General features: G+C 50.1%; 1 protein-coding gene across 2 annotated transcripts in view; it reads left to right on the top strand.

Moving 5' to 3' along the window:
• Positions 1-15,952, top strand: part of LOC132836369 (pyruvate carboxylase, mitochondrial-like) — a 721,522-nt gene that overhangs the window by 27,030 nt on the left and 678,540 nt on the right. The window contains exon 1 of one of the 2 annotated variants that reach the window (XM_060855869.1): positions 3,879-4,070. The exons of the other annotated variant lie outside the window; for it this stretch is intronic. The gene's annotated coding sequence lies outside the window, so the exon portion shown is untranslated. Of the gene's footprint in view, positions 1-3,878; positions 4,071-15,952 lie in introns of those variants that run through there. 2 annotated transcript variants of the gene reach the window in all.

Raw genomic sequence — 15,952 nt, 5'->3', positions numbered from 1 at the left:
CATCTGCCAGGGTCTGTGATCTTTCAGTTTTTGTGGGAGAGTCCAGACAAGGCCTCAAAGTTTAGCGTTTCCTCCAAAACGCAGCATGTCTGATGCCTTAATACTCGTTGAGCAGTCTTGGAAATGAACACTTGGCTCATGGACTCAAGTCGCCAGAGTGGGGCTGGAACCCGCAGCTTTCTGATCCACAGATGTGAGAGAGAGGGGGAGGGTGCCCACTATTCATGTTGGGCTGACTGTTGACAGAGCTGAAAATGTGTTGCTGGAAAAGCGCAGCAGGTCAGGCAGCATCCAAGGAGCAGGAGAATCGACATTTCAGGCATGAGCCCTTCTCCAGGAATGAGGAGAGTGTGCCAAGCAGGCTAAGATAAAAGGTAGGGAAGAGGGACTTGGGGGAGGGGCGTTGGAAATGCGATAGGTGGAAGGAGGTTAAGGTGAGGGTGATAGGCCAGAGTGGGGGTGGGGGCGGAGAGGTCAGGAAGAAGATTGCCGGTTAGGAAGGTGGTGCTGAGTTCGAGGGTTGGGACTGAGATAAGGTGGGGGGAGGGGAAATGAGGAAACTGGAGAAATCTGAGCTCATCCCTTGTGGTTGGAGGGTTCCTAGGCGGAAGATGAGGCGCTCTTCCTCCAGCTGTCGTGTTGTTATGGTCTGGCGATGGAGGAGTCCAAGGACCTGCATGTCCTTGGTGGAGTGGGAGGGGGAGTTGAAGTGTTGAGCCACGGGGTGGTTGGGTTGGTTGGTCTGGGTGTCCCAGAGGTGTTCTCTGAAATGTTCCGCAAGTAGGCGGCCTGTCTCCCCAATATCGAGGAGGCCACATCGGGTGCAGTGGATGCAGGAAATGAGGTGTGTGCAGGTACAGGTGAATTTATGACAGATCTGGAAGGATCCCTTGGAGCCTTGGAGGGAAGTAAGGGGGGAGGTGCGGGCGCACGTTTTGCATTTCTTGCGGTTGCAGGGGAAGGTGCCGGGAGTGGAGGTTGGGTTGGTGGGGGGTGTGGATCTGACAAGGGAGTCACGGAGGGAGTGGTCTTTTTGGAATGCTGATCGGGGAGGGGAGGGAAATATATCCCTGGTGGTGGGGTCCATTTGGAGATGGCGGAAATGACGACGGATGATATGCTGTATACGGAGGTTGGTGGGCTGGTAGGTGAGAACCAGTGAGGTTCTGTCCTCGTGGCGATTGGAGGGGCGGGGCTCAAGGACGGAAGAGCGGGAAGTGGAGGAGATGCGGTGGAGAGCATTGTCGATCATGTCTGGGGGGAAATTGCGGTCTTTGAAGAAGATTGCCATCTGGGTTGTTCAGTATTGGAACTGGTCCTCCTGGGAGCAGATGCGGCGGAGACGAAGGAATTGGGAATATGGGATGGCGTTTTTACAGGGGGCAGGGTGGGAGGAGGTGTAGTCTAGGTAGCTGTGGGAGTCGGTCGCTTTATAGTAAATGTCCGTGTTGATTTGGAAGCTCGAGATGGAAATGGAGAGGTCTAGGAAGGGGAGGAAGGAGTCTGAGACGGTCCAGGTAAATCAACACTGACAGTTGCTATAAATCGACCGACCTCCACAGCTACCTAGACTACACCTCCTCCCACCCTGCCCCCTTTAAAAACGTCATCCCATATTCCCAATTCCTTCGTCTCCGCCGCATCTGCTCCCAGGAGGACCAGTTCCAATACCGTACAGCCCAGATGGCAATCTTCTTCAAAGACCGCAATTTCCCCCCAGACGATACTCTCCACCGCATCTCCTCCACTTCCCGCTCCTCCGCCCTTGAGCCCCGCCCTCCAATCGCCACCAGGATAGAACCTCACTGATTCTCACCTACCAGCCCACTCACCTCCATATACATCACATCATCCGTCGTCATTTCCGTCACCTCCAAACGGACCCCACCACCAGGGATATATTTCCCTCCCCTCTCCGATCAGCGTTCCAAAAAGACCATCCCTCCGTGACTCCCTTATCAGACCCACCAACCCAACCTCCACTCCCGGCACCTTCCCCTGCAACCGCAAGAAATGCAAAACTTGTGCCCACACCACCCCCCTTACTTCTCTCTAAGGCCCCAAGGGATCCTTCCATATCCACCACAAATTCACCTGCACCTCCACACACATCATTTACTGCATCTGCTGCACCCGATGTGGCCTCCTCTATATTGGGGAGACAGGCCGTCAACTTGCGGAACGCTTCAGAGAACACCTCCGGGACACCCGCACCAACCAACCCAACCGTGGCTCAACATTTCAACTCCCCCTCCCACTCCACCAAGGACATGCAGGTCCTTGGACTCCTCCATCGCCAGACCATAGCAACGCAACGGCTGGAGGAAGAGCGCCTCACCTTCCGCCTAGGAACCCTCCAACCACAAGGGATGAAATCCGATTTCTCCAGTTTCCACATTTCTCTCCCCCCACCTTATCTCAGTCCCAACCCTCGAACTCAGCACCACCTTCCTAACCTGCAATCCTCTTCCTGACCTCTCCGTCCCCACCCCCACTCTGGCCTATCACCCTCACCTTGACCTCCTTCTACCTATCGCATTCCCAACGCCCCCTCCCAAGTCCCTCTTCCCTACCTTTTATCTTAGCCTGCTTGGCACACTCTCCTCATTCCTGAAGAAGGGCTCATGCCCGAAACGTCGATTCTCCTGCTCCTTGGATGCTGCCTGACCTGCTGCGCTTTTCCAGCAACACATTTTCAGCTCTGATCTCCAGCATCTGCAGCCCTCACTTTCTCCTGACTGGTGACAGAGTTGAGAGTCCGGTGCTGGAAAAGCGCTGCGGGTCAGGCAGCATCCGAGGAGCAGGAGAATCCACGTTTTGGGCAATCGGCCTTTCATCTGGAATCTACATTCCTAATGAAGGGTGTATGTCCAAAATGTCCACTCTCCTGCTCCTCGGATGCTGCCTGACCTGCTGTGCTTTTCCAGCGCCACACCTTTTTGACTAGAAATCCAAAAACTCAACTAATTTCTGTGGACCTGCATTCAAATCCTACCACAGCTCATTCGTCGTGTGTCGGGTAAGAGTGTTGAGGTGTTGAAGACCTTGAAATGTTGAACGTGATGGATGGGGTGCCAATCCAGTTGGGCTACTTTGACCTGGATAGCATCTAGCGTCCAGTTGATTGTGTTGTTGGAGCTGCCCTTATTCAGGCAAGCGAGAGTTAGTGGGTATATTCTTCACCCTCCTGATTTGTGCCTGTGGATGATGGATAGACTTTGGGGGAGGTGGGAGGTGGGAGATGAGTTAGTCGCCACAGAATTCCTACTCTCTGACCTGCTGTTGGAGCTGCTGTATCTCTGCGTTTGTTAACAGTAATCACTAAGATAGAATGTGATGGCTGAAGATGTTTTATTCATGATTATGTGATGGCTGAAGAGGGAGAGGCAGAGATCTGAAGATAGGCTGGAATAGTGAGCAAGGAATGAAGGCATTCATCTCCAAATGTATGTGCAGAAAAAATGCTCCTTCAGAAAGGCTGATGCACTGGACACTTTTAAACTGGACTGTGTAACTACAGTGTGCTGGAGGGGACGAGCTCCCTGTTTCAAAGGGATATTCTCTCTCTCTGTCTCTATCTCTCTCTCTCTCTGTGTCTCTCTCTCTCTCTCTCTCTCTCTCTCTCTCTCTCTCTCTCTCTCTGTCTCTCTCTCCTCTCACACACGCACACACACACGCATTCTTTGTGACCTTCCCTTCTGCAGCCCACATTTCTGGTCCTTATCTCCCACTGAAAGAATTGAAACTTGACTCTGGAGCTTGAGGTCAGGGGCTGACTGTCAGATAGTGGAGGATTTATCTCGCTGCACCTTTCTAACATGTGGCGGGGCTGAATTTGAGCTGAAATGCTGATTCACTTCATGCCGTGAGTTGTTCTTCAACAATTGTGCTGTACTCGACCTGCTCAGCAATGTTTAGGAGGAGTTTGTAAGATTCTTTATTTGTAATGCTTTCATGCAGTCACAAGCAACGCCAGCCCTTTTTTCAACCCATCCCTTCACTGAGCTGAGGTCATTCCAAAGTTTCCACCCCATTGCTGTGGGTCTGAAGTCACATGCAGGCCAGACCAGGTAAGAACGACAGATTTCCTTCCTTAAAGGGACACTAATGGACCAGATGAGCTTTTCGGACAGTCAGCGATGGTTGTCAGAGCCACCATCAGCAATTTGGACAAAGCGAGCGTTTATACAGCAGCACTCAGGTTAAGCACCGTGCAACAAGCTCATGTCTTTTGAGTTGAATCGAATGAGCTTCATTGTCACATGTACTCAAATGAGGGCAGTGAAAAGTTTACAAGTCGCCACTGACGGCGCCGTTTTAGGTACAAGGTACCCTAGTGCACATTCTTCAGTACAACTTCTTAAAGGGGAAAGAAAAAGTCAAATAAAGAAATTAAAAGGTCCGGCGTAGAATAGGAATAAATGAGACAAGTAGAGAAATAAAATGCTCAGAATAGCAGTCTTTCCAATCCAGCCCATGCTGGCACCTTGCCTCCAGTCCGCATTGGGCATTGAGTTGCCTCAAGACTGGAAGTGAGGTCACACTGGGTGGCGGAGCGACCATCATTCTGGACCAATAGGACGCCAGGCTGAGCGGAGGGTGTGTCTCGCTGAGCCGAGGGGGTGCCATGCTGAACCGGGGGGGAGGGGGAGGAGGAGGACGCCAGGCTGAGTCGAGGGGACACCTCGCCGGGTCAGTGCCAAGGCTGAGAATCCGAGTCTGTGCTAGGGTCGGGAGTCCGTGATTTTGTTGCAGACTGTCATTTCCACTTGAAGAGTCGGAAGCTCCTGGGGTCCAGCCCCGTTCCAAAGATGTGAACCTGTAATCCAAGCCGGCAGGCCCAGCCCAGAAATGGAGGAGGGCTGAACTATTGAAGGTGTGAATTTAACACACATGGTTCAACAGGGGACTTGGGACAGAAGGTCGCAAGGGTTCTGCGAGGAAAAGAGTGGGGGGGTGGGGATGTTATCTGATGTGTCCTGACCCATGTTTTTGCAGGATTTGGAGGTTGATAATTAACCTGCTTTGTCACATTTTGGTCATGTATAGGCACTGAGGGATTTGAAGGTCAGGGGTAAGATTTGGAGGAGGTAAAATGTTCTTCTCTGAGGGCGGCGAATCTTCAGAGTTGTCTCTTCCTCGGAGCTTGGTGGAGGCGTGGTCACTGAGTGCTTTTGATGTTATTGGATTCAAACATGGGAGTCTGGTGGCGTCGCAGGGCGAGGTGAGGGTGTGGAGCAGAGGCTACACTCCAGCCAAGTTATGATAGCCGGCTTAAAGGACCCAAGTGCTCAACTCTGCATTGGTGGTTCGTCCGTTTGCACCAACCTTGGCCATTGGTGACTGGGGTGGGTCTCGGAGCTGGAGCTGGAGCCGGAGCCTGTGGGTCACTGCACCAGGAGGCGCCCGTGTCTGGCATTCTCTGGATTGACATAAGTCTAGGACCGAGAGCTCAGAAGATCTGGCTGCTCTCACTGCAGTGCTGCAAGACAGGCTTTCAGGTAATCATTTGATGTCTTTTTTCATGTTTACCTGAGTCACACAGCATCCATGAGTCATGGGAGACAGACATGCACACAGAAGGACCGCAAACAGCTCACTCCCTGTGTTTCTCTGCCAGTGACGTGCTCTAAGCAGCACCGTTTGGTGGCTTGCCCACTTATCTGAACAGGGAGGGATGAAAGGTATGTGCCCCCCAACCCAATGAGTATTACTGTTGAATTCTTGCTCTGGGACAAAGTGGGTGCTGATGAGTCGACATTCCAGCTTCAGTTGAGGTGGTGACAAGTATTGGTGTAACTCCAGATTTATCAATAAATAACAAAGGGCTTGGAATCTAACCCAGTTGCAGCCTTGTAAAGTGCAGCGCCCGCCAGTTATCGGCTGCTAAATTCCACTATCATGGGAGTCACTGGAGGTTTAAAGTACGTTTCTGTTATAGTCTTTTGGTTACTATTTCCTAAACTCTGTTCTACCCGCAACACTGTTTTAACGGCTTGGACTTTGTGTGGCTGCAGAGTGAAAGTTACTCCGTTTGACCAGAGGGAAAAGTCTAAGACCCTTTTCTTACGCCGATCAAAATTCACACTCCAGACTGCTGTCTTCTCTCTACATGCCTTCCTGTCTCCTTCCATCTGTCTGTTTTTCTGTCCCTCTGTCTCTCTCTCCGTCTCCATCCCTTTCTCTCTGTCTCCCTCCCATTCTCTCTGTCTCCCTGTGTCTCTGTCTCACTTGCTCAATCACTTCAAACACCCCCCCCCCCCCCCCTCACTCAACCTGCCGTGGACAGTGAGTTCCTCTCAGCCTCCCTTTCCCCAACAGGATAGTTTAAGCCTCTGCTTGGCAGGACAAGTGGTAGGAAGCCCCACCCCACCCTCCCACCTCCCAGAGCAAATATTAATTGGCACTGACGAGCTCACACCTTGACATTGCCTCAATCTTGCTGCATATTGACATGGGGAGAGTACAATTAACAAAATACTAACAAGTGTCTCTGGTTTGTGCTGAATTACAAACCTGCATTGACTTGGCTTTTCAATTTCCCATGTCTCTCTTGTCTTCAAATGATCTATAGAAAAATACAGCGCAGTACAGGCCCTTCGGCCCTCGATGTTGCGCCCATCCAAGCCTACCTAACCTACACTAGCCCACTTTCCTCCATATGCCTACCCATTGCCCGTTTAAATGCCCATAAAGAGGGAGAGTCCACCACTGTTACTGGCAGGGCATTCCATGAACTCACGACTCGCTGAGTAAAGAATCTACCCCTAACATCAGTCCTATACCTACCACCCTTTAATTTGAAGCTATCTCTGACTCTTTCCTGCACTGTCTCCATTTTGGTGATAGGCTGTCGCTGAATATTCAGTATAATCCCACTGACTCCCACAGTTACTTGGACAACATTTTAATTCCCAAAATTGAATTGTTTTGATGTTCTTCCATTTTCTTTCAGGATTCCCTTGCATTCTGCTATTTCTGCATCTCTTTTGTATTCATTCAGATCGTGCCTTACTGTCCCTCCCTTTGTCCACAATGCAGCAATCCCCTTCGCTGCTGGTGATGTGGCCTAGGTTCCTGCCTGTTCCTTTTCGCGGACTTTTTTGCTTCCTCCTCTTTCCACCGTGAATGAATGGGTTCCTGCCAGCTGTTTGGATTTATCACCCTCCACCAACCCTTATCCCCCACCTCCATTTCTACAACCTCCAACATGATGCTCAAGATCTCGCTCTTTCTCTCAGCGCTGGCGCTCTTGCTCTCTGAGCGCTCACTCTCGCTCGCTCTCTCTGAGGGCTCGCTCGCTCTCTCTGAGCGCTCATGCTCACTTGCTCTTTCTATCTCTGAGTCTCCTCTCCTTTTTTCCCTGGCTTTGCTCCATTCTCAAGGTGGCATTCTCTGTGATCCCGTGATCCTTCCCTGTCACTGCCACATGGCCTGCCTTTGCCACAGTACCTGTACTGGTAAAGAAAAAGACCACCATCCGAGATCTCAGCTGCTTGGGGAGTGCCTTCCTTGTGATTGAGTCTGTTGTATTCACTGTTGGCAGTGTGGTCCCCTCTCTAGGAGGGAGACAAAGTGCAGACAGTGTGGCTGCTTTGCAGAGGGCCTCCTTTCAGGCCCTCAGCACCTGTCTGTCCGTTTATTGGTGGGAGGAGTGGTGAGAGTCCAGGCCAGGCATTGTCAATAGCCAGAGGTCATAGATCAATGCTCCTCACTGGGGTCGTCAGAGGCCAGGAGTCGCAAGGAGGAGAAGTAGAAGGTGAAGAAGATAAGGAGGAAGACAAAGGGAAGAGAAAGAAGAAGAAGAGTGGGTGGAGCAGACGAGGGTTAGAGTCAGGGTCAGGGATCGGATCAGGGACAGGGTTAGGTCAGGGATAGGGTTAGGATTAGGCTGGAGTGTCCTACTCCACTACCATCTTGCCGTGTTCCAGATTTATAAGGTACTGTGATGGGGTTTGAACCCCTCTATCAGGATATTGGCTTGGCCTTCTGGAGTTTTAGTCCAATGACAATAGCATCATGCTAGCACCCTCCTGTGACCCGGGTGCAGTCCTCCCTCTCCGACCTTGGTCTCTGCAGTATTCCAGTGCAACTGGAGTACTCCTTAACCTTCCAGTGTAAGGTTAAGGAGTAGTAGCTCGACTTTCGCCTGGCACTTTACAGCATTCTGGAGATTAATGATCTTAAACCTGAAACCTCTTTCCTTTGAGTCTCTTCTTTCCCATTTCACTTTGGCCCCTTTGCTTTCGGGCTGGTCATGATCCTGGTGTAGGTCTTTCTAGTCCACTTGCCTTTTGTTTCTTTGCCTGGGGGGGTGGGCGGAGTTGGCGGGAAGGTGGAGTTAAGGACTCTGTTCGGTCTACCATGACTTTATTGAATGGCACAGTGGCCTTGAGCGGTCAAATGCCGACTTCCTGCTCCTCAGATGCCCATCCATTCCACCTTTTCCATCTTCCTTCAAGTCCAGAGTAATATCCTAAGAGGACCTTGTGCTGTTTGAGATTCATTCCCCAGCTCATAGAACATAGAACATTACAGCGCAGTACAGGCCCTTCGGCCCTCGATGTTGCGCCGCCCTGTCATACTAATCTGAAGCCCATCCCACCTACACTGAGGTTTAAACTGTTACTCGTTCCCTTGCTCACACATGCTTTGTGTAGCCCAGTAGGTAACTCGCTCTTCTTCTGCTCTACCGGGACAGAGTGCGTTTGATTATCCTTTTGTCCCTGACCTTTCCATTTATCTCAAATATCGATTGCTCTGCCCTTATCGCAGGCCATTTCAATTTATCACAAATCTCGACTGTTCAGACACCCCCTCCCCCCCCGCCCCCCACTGTCAAGAGAAAGCAGTCTCCTACTCCAAAGGTCAGACAGAAAAACATATTGATGTTTGCACTGAAGTAGAACTTGGTTACTATTTATCAGACACCTTGAAAAGATTAGACAGGGGTTAGACAAGCCCAAAGGGAAGGTTGCATTACCTCTGACACTGGAGCCCCCACTAACCAGTTCGTGTCCCTCTCTCCGCTGAGAGATGGAGGAGGCATTTTGCTGATTGAACACCCCAAAGAGCAATGGCTTTTATTTATTTGCAGGCCGTGGGTGTTGCTTGCTGGGACACCATTTATTGCCCATCCCTAATTGCCCATAGGACAGCTAAGACCCTACCACATTGATTTGGGACTGCAGTCACCAACTGGGTAAGAATGACAGTTACCTTTCCCTGAAGGGCACCAGTGAACAGACGGGTATTTCCAATACTCGGCAACACTTTAGCAGACATCATGAGACCCTCCATTCCATTTCTCAAATTCAATTTCTGTCATCTCGCTACAATGGGATTCGAACCCAGATCCCAAGCACGTTGTTTGAGTCTGTGGATTAATATTTGAGCAATACGACAATGGCCCATCACCTACCTATAACCCAATTATTAGGCTCACACGTCCACATTCATGTACATTTGAAAATTCCACCCCACACCCGTCGCTAGATTGCCAGTGCCCTTTGCCACTTTGTGCATGGGTCACTGAGATACAACTAACAATAAGGGAAATAAAAATAGGGACCGTTCATTCGGATCTATGGGTCCTGCTCCACTGACCGAGATCATGGCTGACCTTCTAACTAAACCTAATTTTTACCGCACTATCCCTGTATCCTTTGATGCCTTTATTGAACCGTGTCAGTCACTGAATTGAGCATACTCCTTATTGGAGGTGGAAAATTCAATGATTGACCACCCCTTGAAATTCCTCTTCACCTGAGTGCTATTGTGGGCTCTGACCCCTAAGCCTCCTCCTCCCCCCAAACCCACACGTTGAGTTCTTTAACCTCTCAGCATTGCAGACAGAGGGATTTGGGGGCCATGACTCACCAAACCGTAGTACACAGATGCAACATGCAGAGGAATGATGTCACTTATTGTTGAGGAATGGAATCTAAAAATAAGGATATTTTGCTCCAGTTGTATAGTGTATTGGTGTGGGCTGTTCCTGCAGTACAGTGTGGAAAGAGGAGATAATTGTTTAGATTAGATTACTTACAGTGTGGAAACAGGCCCTTCGGCCCAACAAGTCCACACCGACCTGCCGAAGCGCAAGCCACCCATACCCCTACATTTACCCCTTACCTAACACTACGGGCAATTTAGCACGGCCAATTCACCTGACCCGCACATCTTTGTGACTGTGGGAGGAAACCGGAGCACCCGGAGGAAACCCACGCAGACACAGGGAGAACGTGCAAACTCCACACTGTCAGTCGCCTGAGGCAAGAATTGAACCCGGGTCTCTGACGCTGTGAGGCAGCAGTGCTAACCACTGTGCCACCGTGCCGCCCACAAATTGTGTTTCATTGGAGGCTGTTATGCTGCAGTGACAGTGTCCCTTTTCCTGATGAAGGGCTTTCGACTCTTCTGCTCCTCGGATGCTGCCTGACCTGCTGTGCTTTTCCAGCACCACACTCTCTCTCAACTCTGAGCCTGGAGCCACAGGTTCAGACCCTGTCTGCTCCAGAGGTATGTAATAACCTCTGGGTGGATTGGTTGGAAAGTACCTGGAATTTTGTCGGAAGCAATTGGCAGAAAGCTCAGTCGACTCCACTCCTGGGATGAACGGCTTATGAACAAAACTGAGCAGGTCAGACCTGCCGCCATAGGTTGTAGTAAAATAACAGGTGATCTGGTCGAGACATCCAAGATCCCGAGAGGAAACCATAGGGTGAAAAGCAGGATGTTTCCACTGGGCAGGGTGATGGGGGTCACCATTTAAGGATAAGAGATTTCTGATCGGTGGGAAGGGGAATTCTTTTTTTCTCTCTGAGAATCGTTAGTTCATGGAATTTTCATTTTTGGAGAGCAGTGGAAGCTGGGGCAAAAGGTTCTTTTGATTGATGAGGGAGTCAACGGTTATAGACTGGAAGGAGGAATAGGCCATTGCTGGGTCAGCCAGGATCCCGCATGTACACTGCAGGGGCCTGACAGATCCCAGCTGTGACCAGCTCCTGCACCTACCTCCCCTATTTCTAGAAGGTCAGAGAGATTGGGAAAGACGGCAGAGGGACTTAAAGGTTCCGGGACAGGGTTCGGTGTGGATCAGCAATGTAACAGAGGCACCAGTGAACCTGATGGTACGTTGTGCGGATTTGCCAACTTTCTGGAACAAGTGAAGTTTTAAAAAAAAGACGTGGAAAGGTGCCATTCCAAAGATAGAAGGGCACGTGGGCGAAGGAGCTTTTGTTTCTTGTCGAGTGGTTGCTGTGCTTCGACCATTTTGAAAGTACACACAGAGTCATACAGCTTGGAAACACACCCCTCGGTCCAACTAGTCAATGGCGACCATGTTCCCAAGTCTAACTTGTCCCACTTGCCTGCATTTGGCCTATAACCCCCCCTTTTTCCCCCCCCAAACCTTTGCTGTTCATGTGCCTATCCAAATTCCTGCTGCCTCTGAGGCAAGTATGGTAAAGAGTTCTCTTCCAGACCATTTTGGTTCCCTGACAGTGTGCTGAGGTGGAATCCCTTTGCTTAGTTCTGAAGTCATCCAGATCTAGGCTTTCTTTATTTGTCTCTCAGAAAGGAGTCTCCTGTTCGACTCATTCTTGCAAGTCAAACGGACTTTAAGCCAAGACCACCCACCTCCCGCGATCCCCTGGCCTGGTTTGTGGAGAAGCCGGGATATGTGTCTCTGTTGGTGGCAGCTTGCTGCGTGCATTATGGCTGCAGCGTTGTGTCTGTGCAACATATAAAAAGCTCAATAAGAGGTCTGACGGCATCTGTGGAGAGAGATCGGAGTCAGTATTTCGGGTCCAGTGACCCTTCCTCAAGACTGGAGCCCTTCACTCAGATGAGTTCTAAGGAAGGGTCACGTTGACTGGAAGTACTAGCTGTGGTTCGTTTCCCACAGATGCTGCCAGACCTGCTGAGTTTTTTTTCCAGCAGTTTCTGATTCCGTTTTTGCTTCTGATTTCCAGCAGCCGGAGTTCTTTTTGTTTTTTCAACGAAAAAAGCTTAACTGTGGCCGCGGAGAGCTCTCGGTGTCCTGAGGTTGCAAAAGCATTTTCCCTGGAGTTGGGCTTCCAGTTATTGTTGGGATAAGTTTGGGGTCAAACTGTCCAGAAAAGGGATTATTTTAAATTGGTCATAATTGCAGCGGGAAACGGGGAATGCAGTTGTGACTGGCTTGGGTCGGGTCAACAGATTGCATTGTCTGTCGAAATTGAGCTGGTTATTCCTGCGTGCAGGTCTATTTACAGTTGACGAACTGGTTAAATATTTGGAATGCTAAACTTGGTTTGCAATGCACTCCCTCACCCTTCTATCCAGTAAAATGCAGCTTTGGTGACACTCCTCCTCCCCACCTCCAAACTTGCCTGGAGCGCGCACTCCCGGCAAGCTCTCGAAATGAGCATGGAAAGTCATTGACCCTGGCAGTGTAGAAGGAGGCTGTTCTACTCATTGGGAAAAAGCAGCCACCTCTCGTCCATCACTTCCCACCTTTTTGTAAGCTGTTTGTTGACAGTACACCCCATGGGGCTCCCTTTATGAACTGATCCCTGGAGCCGGTTTGCAGAAACGGCCTGCTCTCCCGAATGCTAATGTTCCTATTCGTCTCCCCTTGAGATCGCCTTGCCCGATGGTTTAAAAATCTTGGACCGCTGGCTGTAGGGAAAAATAGATTTCGTTTGCTAAAAGTAAACAAAAGGTTACTTTGGGAAACAGTTCCTACAATAACAAACAGGGAGGAATTCCTTCACATTATTAATTTACTTTGTCACTGACGAGGCCAGTATTTATTTCCCATCGCAGTGTGAACAGAACAGCTTGCTTGACTATTTCAGAGGGCAGCTAAGGGTCAACTGCACTGCTGTGGGTCTGCAGTCACATGGACGTTGCATGTTTTATGTTGTATTTTAATACGACAGATAAATGAAGACAAGACCGTGAGATTAGTTTGGGGATCGCTACAGGGCTATGGGGAGAGAGAGTGGGGCAATGGGATTAGTTTGGGGATTCATACAGGGCTATGGGGAGAAAGTGGGGCAGTGGGATTAGTTTGGGGATTCATACAGGGCTATGGGAGAGAGTGGGGCAGTGGGATTAGTTTGGGGATTGATACAGGGCTATGGGGGAGAGTGGGGCAGTGGGATTAGTTTAGGGATTGATACAGGGCTATGGGAGAGAGTGGGGCAGTGGGATTAGTTTGGGGATTCATACAGGGCTATGGGGAGAAAGTGGGGCAGTGGGATTAGTTTGGGGATTCATACAGGGCTATGGGGAGAGAGAGTGGGGCAGTGGGATTAGTTTGGGGATTGATACAGGGCTATGGTGAGAGAGTGGGGCAGTGGGATTAGTTTGGGGATTCATACAGGGCTATGGGGAGAGAGAGTGGGGCAGTGGGATTAGTTTGGGGATTGATACAGGGCTATGGGGGAGAGTGGGGCAGTGGGATTAGTTTAGGGATTGATACAGGGCTATGGGAGAGAGTGGGGCAGTGGGATTAGTTTGGGGATTCATACAGGGCTATGGGGAGAAAGTGGGGCAGTGGGATTAGTTTGGGGATTCATACAGGGCTATGGGGAGAAAGTGGGGCAGTGGGATTAGTTTGGGGATTCATACAGGGCTATGGGGAGAGAGAGTGGGGCAGTGGGATTAGTTTGGGGATTGATACAGGGCTATGGTGAGAGAGTGGGGCAGTGGGATTAGTTTGGGGATTCATACAGGGCTATGGGGAGAAAGTGGGGCAGTGGGATTAGTTTGGGGATTGATACAGGGCTATGGGGGAGAGTGGGGCAGTGGGATTAGTTTGGGGATTGATACAGGGCTATGGGGAGAGTGGGGCAGTGGGATTAGTTTAGGGATTGATACAGGGCTATGGGGAGAGAGTGGGGCAGTGGGATTAGTTTAGGGATTGATACAGGGCTATGGGGAGAGAGTGGGGCAGTGGGATTAGTTTAGGGATTGATACAGGGCTATGGGAGAGAGTGGGGCAGTGGGATTAGTTTGGGGATTGATACAGGGCTATGGGGAGAGAGTGGGACAGTGGGATTAGTTTGGGGATTGAAACAGGGCTGTGGGGGGAGCGCGGGGCAGTGGGATTAGTTTTGACACGGGGTGCATGGCAGGTTGGATTTTAAGTTGTGCACAGCAAAGACTCGGCACGTCTGGCAGCATCAGGACAGAGAAATAGAGTTTACGTTTGAAGCCTAGTATGACTCTCCTTCAAAACTAGTCCACAACAGCTGTCTTCCTTTGTGGGGGGCATGATTCTAACTAAGAGAGTTTTATTTTAGTAATCTTGATTCCCGTCACGAGAAAGGAGATGTGGGATGGCTATTGTATAGCAAGCAGAGGGGCAAAGGTTAAATTAAATGGAGGGGAAAAGTGTGCTCTGTGGTATCCCACAGGGGTTAATTTGACTTGCTATCGCTGTAACATAGGACAAAATGCTGAGGCCACTCAGCCCCACCAGCTTGTACCCACTTCCCCCTGCCCCAGCAGCAGCACCACCAGCAGAGGAAATAGTGGTCACCCAGGAGCAGGTTTGTAGCTGGGCCGACGCGCCACACTACTTTGCCACAGATACCCCGTAGCCCTTCAGTACACTGCCACCCTCTCAATGAAGCTCTTGCTCGCTGCTGGGCCAAGGAATCAAACAGCAGAGCTCATTTCCAGAGGTACATCGTTGGATTTGTTCGTGTCTTGTGTTGGAGTGTGAGCATTGGAGAATGTGTGGTCGCAGGGTACCTTCCAGGCGGTGAGGGGGAGAGGCAAGTAAGGGCCAATAATTCCACTGTTGGGTTTCATGTGGAAACAGGAATCTGTGGCTTTGTCAAAAAGGGGAACCTTGGTAATTTATTTTCTTGCAGAACTCCCCTTCTGTTATTATCTCAAAATATTGCACGGTTTGTGATCTGAGGGTGTTCCAATGCTCTTTGCCTCCAATGAAGTCCAGCCATTGACGTGACGTCAGAAATGTCGCAGCCAGTTTCTCTCACTGTCATCTTGGATCCTTTAATGGTGATCAATTGGATCACATCTGAATCTCTTCTGGAATGGATTCAAGTCCAATTTGTGGAGCCCGCCCTCTTTTAAGCCCGGGGGTCATTTGGGTGAAAATGTGCTGCATCCACCCCTAAAGATTGATATCTCCTACCTGGGTTAGGCTGGTTAGCACTGCTGCCTCACAGCGCCAGGGACGTAGGTTCAATTCCACCCTCGGCGACTGTGCAGTCTCTACAGAGACATTCTCCCCGTGTCTAAGTGGGTTTCTTCTGGGCGCTCCAGTGCCCTCCCACTGTCCAAAGATGTGCAGGTTAGTGTGGATTGGCCGTGCTAAATTGTCCAAGAATGTGCAGGCTAGGTGGATTAGCAATGGGAAATACAGGGTAGGGGCATCAGTCTGGGTGGGATGCTCTTTGGCGTGACTTGATGGGCAGAGAGGCCTGCTTCCACACTGTGTAGAGATTCTATGATTCTAACATATAAGGCCTAGAGCTTCGTGTGGTTGCTGCCAAGCTCTCACGGATTACAGTACAATAACGAACAAATAATCTGTTTTTGTGGTGTTGCAAGAGTGGTGGTACAGACAACTGGACGTCGGAAAAGACTGCTCTGTCCTCCTTTTGAAGTTGTACCGTGGGATCCTTTAGAGAGAAAATCAGGGACATCAGTTCATGTGAAAGAAGATCCCTGCAAACATATGCACTCCTCCGCTGGTACTGCGAGCCTACGTTCTTATTCTCAAATCTTTCCAGTGGGACTCGAGTAGGGCCCACAACCTCGTGCTGAAAGCCAAGAGTAGTAACAACTAACCCGTTTACAAACTGTGGGTTTTTCACACAGTTAAATGTTCCTGTTTGTGCTCTTGAGTAATCTGATTTTAAGTAGCTCGTCAGAAAAGGGGAATTCAAGATTAATAAAATTGTCCTTGAGAATGAATGAGCATTTT

This window comes from Hemiscyllium ocellatum, chromosome 46 (genome assembly GCF_020745735.1).
Source record: "Hemiscyllium ocellatum isolate sHemOce1 chromosome 46, sHemOce1.pat.X.cur, whole genome shotgun sequence".
NCBI classification, from domain to species: domain Eukaryota; kingdom Metazoa; phylum Chordata; class Chondrichthyes; order Orectolobiformes; family Hemiscylliidae; genus Hemiscyllium; species Hemiscyllium ocellatum.
Note: the sequence above shows the minus strand (reverse complement) of the source record. Positions and strands in the feature narration are given on the sequence as shown.